This window comes from Papaver somniferum, chromosome 1 (assembly GCF_003573695.1).
Source record: "Papaver somniferum cultivar HN1 chromosome 1, ASM357369v1, whole genome shotgun sequence".
Taxonomy (NCBI): Eukaryota; Viridiplantae; Streptophyta; class Magnoliopsida; order Ranunculales; family Papaveraceae; genus Papaver; species Papaver somniferum.
Genome location: NC_039358.1, coordinates 234200349 through 234208714, shown reverse-complemented (window position 1 = coordinate 234208714; position 8366 = coordinate 234200349).

Genomic DNA, 8366 nt, shown 5'->3' with positions numbered 1-8366 from the left:
AATTCGTAATCCTTGCATCTGGTAGCTTTGTATAAATCCCAGTCGTTTATATGTCTTTGTGGTCAGGATTTGGAGCGCGAGGCGGAGCTGCTAGCATGGACTTGGTGTGAGAGGGACTTGTAATTATCAAGGAGCTTGAAACGGGTGTGGGTCATCTGGCGGGCATGGCGTTGGCAAAGGAGAGCATGGATGGTGTTTGGAAAGTAAGCGCTTGATTGAGCCGGTGTTAGCAAGGGAGATGCGTATGCTTTGGGAGTGGCGAGATTTTTCCTTGTGGGCCCGATTGCCTTCCTTCACGCACGACTTTAATCAAGACATTCTTTCATTATTCAAAATCCGGAAGCGTTACGCTTGTCATTTCTTCTTTCCTTTCTTCTTTTTTAGGGTTTGTATAATATATATATATATTGTTGGTGAAATTGCGTCGTCTTCCTCTTTCCAGTGATTGTAGGTAGGGTAAACCTTGTTCTTCTCTTGATACCGTGATGGCATCTCCTAGTAATGATGGAACCGCCAGGTCTTTGGAGAGATGTCGTGGGGATGATGGAGTCCGGTCCTCCTATCATGAGGAGTCGTTGGACAGGATCGGGTCACTGTTTTGCGAAATCAGAGAAATCATCCAGGATATTCCTTCCGTCTACCCATGCTAGATACAAGTGAAAGCCCAGACTTCTATGGATTCCGACATGGGTGATTCAGGGGATCTTCCTCAAACGGCTACTGAGAAAGTTTGTGAGACGTACGGCAGAAATTTTGCTGGTGATGCTGGGGAAATCATGGTAGCGCATATCAGATCAACTGCTGGAGCGGAAGCCAGGAAGGGATTGGACATCGCTGCTGCTGGGACGGTGCCCAGGTGGGACATTGAGGCAGTTTTTGTTGACACGCCTTTCTTGTGGAATATTTGTTGCCCGATGGATTGTTGGGGAAAGTGTCTGAAGCATCTTAAATAGAGGCGCTAGGGATTCGAGTCTTTGTTGGCGAATAGTTTTTCTCTTTTGCTGTTTTTTCTTGTCGCTTAGTTGTTTTGACGTTTTGCAATCCCCCTTTTTGTATTCATGCTGAACTTCTTGTGGCTTCATACTAAATAAAACTTATAAACCCGAGTCTTCTATCGAAAAGGATTGTCTTGATTTCCGTGTTTTCTTTATTGGAGCATCCACTTGACTGAAAGTGGTCTTCCTGGTATGGTTTTGATAGTTTGGATGGGTAAAAAGGAAAAAAAAAATTGATTCAAAGATTTTATTAGATGGAAAAGATAAGATTGCTTAGTAAAAGAAAACTGGAACCCTGCTGGATAAATGCAAGTGGTGTATTTATCTCGGGGGAATACAATTGTAATGGTGAAAAAGGGAAATTGCTGAAGGAAATATCAAAGAGTGGATGTCAGAAAGTGAGGTAGTGTGGCATTTCAGGTAATGAAGGGTTCGAGCCATCGTGAGTGGACCACCACACCTTCCAGTTTGTCCATGTTGATAAGCTAGAAATAACCGCCTAGAAGGATGTCGGCCACCAGATATGGTTCGTCCTCCTTTCTTTCAGGAGGGATCTTTCGAACCGTCATATTCACTGTCATCTTTCCGACTTGAAAAGAGGAAGCCGTGACCACCATATCTCCGATCTGGAACGGGTTTGGTTGTTGTGCAATCGCTCGGTTCCTGTTTTTGTCATATTCGATAGCAATTTTCAAGTCCTTGGCGAAACGCTTCAAGGGCCCGGAGTTCCATTCACACCTTTTGACTGCATCGCGCTCGGTAATCTTGCCGAGTCCCCATGACGGGTTATGACGAGAAATGACTGACTGTATAGAGGGTTGTTCAGTCATACTTACTTGAGTTTGGAGCTCATGAGATAGCTCCGGCAGGATTCCTCCAAGCAATAGAGTTTCTTCAGTAGGTTGTTGACACAATAATATGCAGACGGTTTGTTGGATTCTCTTTCGGGCGTCGATACGGGCAGAAGGGATGTCCCTAGTTTTGTCTTGTTTTCGAGTATCCACGGGCATCCCAGGACCATGTCGTAACTCAATTCTTTAAAAAGTGGAACATCTCATGTGTTGCAGTATTTCACACGCTGGCTTCGAGATTGACGTAGCCGGGTGAGTTTAGGTTTCTTCCCTCAAGGTCCTTGATAACTGATGGGGAATGGACAACCTCTTTCTTTGTTATTCCTGCTGCTTTCAGGGTCTTGAAAGAAACAATGTTGAATCCTGATGCCACGTCGATTAGTATGTTGTTGAACTCGGTGTTCTTCAAATGGACCGGAGTTAGAAGTCCCCAGTTGCGCTTCTCAGTAAAATCATTGGGGAAGACTTGCGCCTTTGGTGCGGCGTCTGTAGCGGGAAGAATCTGTTTGCCAGATACTACGTGATTGAGGGCCGCGAAAATGTCTTGTCGTTGTGCCCTGGAGAAATAGAGGATTTCGCATATGTGCTGCATTATGGAGTGCATGGTTTCATGTACGGAGTCCCCAAAGATTCCACAATTCCTTACGGGGAGCGGGTCCCTATGTACTCCTTCGTTTCCTAGACGAAGCTCTCCTGCTTCCACCTTTTCCTTGAAAATGTGCTTCAATTTGTTGCAGTCCTTGGTCGGGTGACTGACGAATCTATGGTAGTGGCAGTATTTGGGATTTGCCATTTCGACCTCGGTTGGTGGGCATCTGAGTGGTGGCAGTCTGATGACATCATCTTGAACCCACGCCTCTAAGAGTTCGATTACTTCCTCGACTGGAAACGAAAAGTCTAGGTCGTCCTCTCTTGTTTCACGACGGGAACCGGGAGCCTTAGTCGTAGCTTTCCGTAGCGGATCTTCCCGTCGTGTCGGGGCCGCGCGTTTAGGGTGTTGGTTCATCATCGACGTCTTCCTTTTCCCTCATTCGTCCACCACGCTTACATAGGAGGGGCCGGTGTTGTAATGCTTGTTGAGGAGGCGCGCACTTCTCCGAATTTCACGCACCTCTTCACCTCTGGATGGTCTGGTTCTTTCTAATAAAGACGGTGTTGTCGGCAGCTTCATGGAGTTCGGAGAACGTATGGAATCGTAAGTTCTCCAGTAAGGCACGGTAGATGGGAGTCATGTCGTTGATGCATGAATACACCAGTTGATGTTCACTCACATTCGGATCGTGGCAGTCCAGTGCTTGGATCCTGAATCTCTTGACAAAATCATTTGGATGTTTGTCATTTTGTTGGAACATCCTCCCTAGATCCGAGAGAGTGACTTGTTCAGACCCGAAGAAATATTTCCTGTATAATGACGTAACCATTTCACCCCAATTGCGGATATTTCCTGGTGTGATACTGTTGTACCACATGTATGCTCTTCCGGTAAGTGATTTTGAAAACTCTCTTAGGCGGAGAACGTAGTTGTACTCATGTTCGCCCAAGGCCTCCAGGAATCGCGAGATATGTTTTCGTGCATTGCCGGTTCCATCATATAAAGCGAATTGAGGGTACGAGTTCCCTCTTGGGAGGGGAATTCTCTGGATCTCGATTGGGTAAGGAGATTGGCGTTGATGCGTATCCGTCTCGTCGTTTTTGATCCGATTTTGGAGAAGTCGTTCCAAATCTTCTCGTGTGACAAAGTTGGACGGATGATTTCTTTATATTGAGGCTCCAACACGAATTTCTTCTCCTGTGTCAGTGCGCTCTGCTGAGGTGCCGGCTCCAGGGTCATTGGGAGTATCTGTCCTTGACTCGGGTTGGCGTAGTCCCCACAGGGTTGAGGTGTTGACCTCGGGGTTGTTGGGAGTGTTTTTCCTTGACTCGGGTTGACTAACTCCCGTGGAATTCGTTCCGTTAAGTCTTTGAGAAAAACAAGCACCTCTTTCTGGGTTGAAACCATGTTTGTCTGGGCCCTAGAAAGAACCTCTTGTCTCTCCATCAAATAGGTGATGGTGATGTAAGGTCTGCCTCCCCTGTTTTCTCTCCTTGGTGGTGGAGTAGACGTTGTTCGGTTGGCGGTTAGAAGTGTCGCGCTTGCTGAAGCGTTAGGGGTAGTAGCGGGTACTCGAGCTCTGGTGACTAGTGGTGTAACACTTGATGGAGTACCTTCTATACCACTCGGGTTAGCGGATTGCGCAGGAGCATTTGGAATGGAGGCGGCTCTAGCTCTGGTGACGGGTGGTGTAACGCTGAAAGGGGTGTTTTCCATGTTGCTAAGGTCGGCAAGTGACGTAGCAGTGCCGTTGGAAGAACCGTTAGTGCCAGGAGCGATCTCCATACTGATGTTTTCGGAGTTTGTCGTGGATCCAGACCTTAGTTCTACCATCCTGAAAGAATAGAACCAGGAAGGCAATATCGGAACCGTGAATTAACTTTGCAACTGGGAGATTGATCTCCCATTGTGGTCGCCAATTGTTTATGGGTGAAAATCGTTTATGCCTTTTGATAATTTCGGTAGGTGAGTGAGAAACAAATCTAAACCCTAAAAAAATGTACTGCACGGGAGTACTTTAGATTCAAGAGATCAATCTGTACAACTCCGTCCTAAACCAACAAATGGCCGCTCCGGATTTGCTTCGGTCACAAAGAGAAGGATAAGAGATGGTTTAGGGAGGGAAGCGAAGAGATTCTTGAGACCAGAACAGTTCTGGAATAGTAGTACTTGACTTGTATCAGGAGGTGAAAGCTAGCAAAGTTTCCTTTCTGAGTATTGTATTTCTCCTGACCAAAAACTTGTTGTCTTGGTGGAAATAGGTAAGACCTATTTATACAAGTCTAAGTGAAACGTTCTCTGGCCTCGTAAGAAAAAGAAACGTATGAGTTAAATGGGAAGAGGTGGTAACGCCTGGTATTGATGGAATTTGATGGAATTGATGTTCCATAATGAAAGAGCATTTCACCATTACTTCCTGCATTTACTAACCGTTTTATTCTTAATACACTGTCTTGAAACGGGCATTTGTGTATGCCGCACGCTGTAAACCGCCAAACCAACACCCTAAAGAGCATCCCCCAGTTTGTGACATGTATTGATGTCTCGAGTGTTTTCGTGGAAAACGTGTAGCATGTGGCTGGTGTATGATAAGTTGATCTTGAGAGATGTGTCGGCTCAGTGGCGACCTTCGACGGTCGAGATTTTGCATCTTGAGAGGAATCGTGGCCTTTGATATAGGCGCGGCATGCCAAAGTGCAAGGATTCTTTCGACAACAAGGCGAAATTGGGAACACCCCCTGTACCGATGTTAACGCCCGAAAGAATCTCCAATAAACCGTCCCATCTGTTGTCGTGTCGACGATTTACCAATGAAACTCAGTCACCTGTAGAAAAACCGTTGGCGCTAACTCATAGATTCCAAACACAAGTAAGTTTGGCGGAACGATCTTCTCTACAACCAGTCATTTCCTATCCTATTCTGTCATGGGGACTCAGCACGACTACCGGCACGAAAGCTTTCAAGAGATGTGAGTGGGGCACTGGGTCGTTCAAACGCTTTGCTAACAATTTGGAAGTTGCAATCGAAACCGACGAGACCAAGATTCAAGCGGTTACACAACACTCGAACTCGTTTCGAATTGGATATATAGTGGTAAAAGAGAACTCGTTTCAAATCGGAGATATGGTGGTAAAAGTGAACTCGTTTCAAGTCGGGAAGATGATGGTGAACATAGCTGTTCGGACCGACTTACCCAAGGAAAAAGAAGACGAGCCATATCTGGTGGAAGACGTCCTTTTGTGGGAGTTATTGCAAGCTCATCAACACAGACAAGTTGGGAGGTGTCATAGTTCACTCGCGATGGCGCAAGGCTTTCAATCCCTAAAACACTGTACTACTTTCTCTTCTAGCACTCTCCCTTTAGTATTTTCTTCAGCAATATCTCCTTCCACCTGATATTTGTATCCCCCCGAGATGAATGCACTGCTTGCATTCTTCATTAGGGTTTTGTTTTTTATTTAAAAGCATACCTTTCTTTTCGAATGAGTTTTCCGAATCTCAGAGAAAAAAAAAGGAAAGAACATATACGAAATAAATCCCAAATCATTGAGAAACCATTAACCATCAGATCACAACCAGAAACACCAACCCATTCTAATGGAAGATTTGGGCCTTTCAAAATGAGGAATTTCACTCAAGATAGAAACCGCAAGCGGGATGCTAATTGGAGAAACCCTAACTTCGCCACGAATACAAGGAAGGTAAAAAATGAGTCTCCAAAGCATCAGGATAGCTAAGTGACGAATAGAAACAATAAAAAATGAGAAGCTAGGCATCGAAAGCTAATGCGTGAATTTCCAATGCCTCGGTCAGAGCTCTTTCAAACACTTTCCCTAACAAATTTTCGGGAAGCAAAGATTCCATCCGGAAGCCACATCAGCAATAACATCCTCAACATCCCACCCGGAAGTCGTCTCGGCAGCAACATCATCCGTCTCTTTACCGACATCCGGCTGAATGGCCAACCCATCATATGCCACCACGACTTCCCCAATATCACCGACAACAGTTTCTCGTCTTCTCTGAAAGTTGTTTCAGTTTCATCAACCGCAGCATCATCATCTTCCTCGGAAGCCTTCTAAGCGACCTTTCGAGGAGAATTTCCTGATTCATCAGAATCAAGGGTTATGACACCGTCCTGGACAGGGGAGCTACGTTGATTTTCCCCTAAAAGTTTCACAAACTCGGCCTTCCGCCATTTCGACTGAGAAGCAAACCGTCCTGCCCTAACAGTGGGTCGTGAAGAGGTTCTGTTGCACCAAAGCCTCTCAACGCACTGAGATGCTTTGCCGCCTTCCTGTTCTTCCACCAAAGGTATGTCCCGAATAATTTCATCAGCTTCACGGAAAAGATATTCAATTCTACTCAATGCCTCCCCATGAAAAGAAGACTGGATTTCGCCGTTTCCAAAGTTTCTTCCCGAAGAGTTGAAGGCACGTCTATCACTGGAAGATCCCATTATGCGCTACAAAACCAGAGAAAGGATATAGGATTGGCACGATTTCAGGACGACCTGTCCGAATGAAGGATTCAAGATCATCTCTTATATCCAGCAGAGCGATGAGGTCCCGAAAAGGAAAGCCTCATACTACCCGCGGATTGAGGCGTGACATCACATTCTAATGGAACCGTTTTCTACTAGAGAATATAAGGACATGCCTGGCCACGTGAGGTAAATTAGGATTTGGTGAGAAAACGTGGAAGTACATGTTTAAGACACGCTTGCCCGCGTTGTTACTTCTCTGCCGCAAGCACCGAGACTTGAAAAACAAAACCGACAAGGTGACATGAGGAGAAGGAATAATGCCCCCTTTCTACGGGCATAACACTTTCGGAGTTTTGAATAAAGAAAAGACTTCCTATTTGAGTCAAGTTAGGAAAAGAGGCAATCGTTCCCGCGAAGACAAGCCACCGTCATACCAAGCCGACCGCGCCATGCTTGCCTCGTCGAAGCACGTCATGCCTTGTGCACCCTGCCGCTCCATGCCTTTTCACGCCAAGCCATCGATCAATCCCATTCCCACAATTGTGCCGTACCAAGTCTAAGCAAGCGTAATGTCTGCGGCCCCCTTCCAAACCGCACCAACACCAACAACTCGCCAAGCCAGCGTCTCGATGTTCCCTAACGCATCTAAGGTGATGCATTGCCAGACTAAGACTAAAATCTTCATATGACCACTTCACGATCTACACCACAAATAGAATATATGCAAGGCCGACAAACACGAGGATCATGAACTCTCCTTACCTCTCGAAAAAGGTTAGGACCTTCCTGACCATCTTTTCACGACTTGTCGTTTCGATTTTTGTCCTTTCCTGTCACCATCTTATGCTTACCTCGCAACAATGCTCATGTTCCGAGCTAAGCAGGGGACTTAATGTTGATGGTGGTTTTTAGATTAGGGTTAAAATCGTAAAATTGTACATCTGACATGACGTCACTATGACCATTATCACATTTATTGAATCAATCAGCATGCCTACGTAAGAATTATAGGGGTACCTTTTTTTTAACATGGGTCATGTTCCACGGCAGAACCCTTAACATTGACTGACATCATCTATGCCAAACCCTAATTCTCATGCTACCGTGCCAAGGCATACCAACGATGCCAGCCGCACCACCGTGCCAATGGAAAACCATGCCAGCAATGTCTCCGCGCCAATGCATGCTACTCATGCCAGCCGCACCACCGTGCCAATGCATGCGAACCATGCCGGCTGCACCACCATGCCACCTACATCTCCGCGCCAAGCACCATCGTGTCAATGGCAAACCATGCCAGCCACGTCTCCGCGCCAAGTCATGCCAACCATTCCAGCCGCACCACCGTGTCAATGGAAAACCATTCCATCCACGTCTCTGCGCCAAGGCATACCAACCATGCCAGCCGCACCACCGTGCCAATGGAAAACCATGTCAGCCA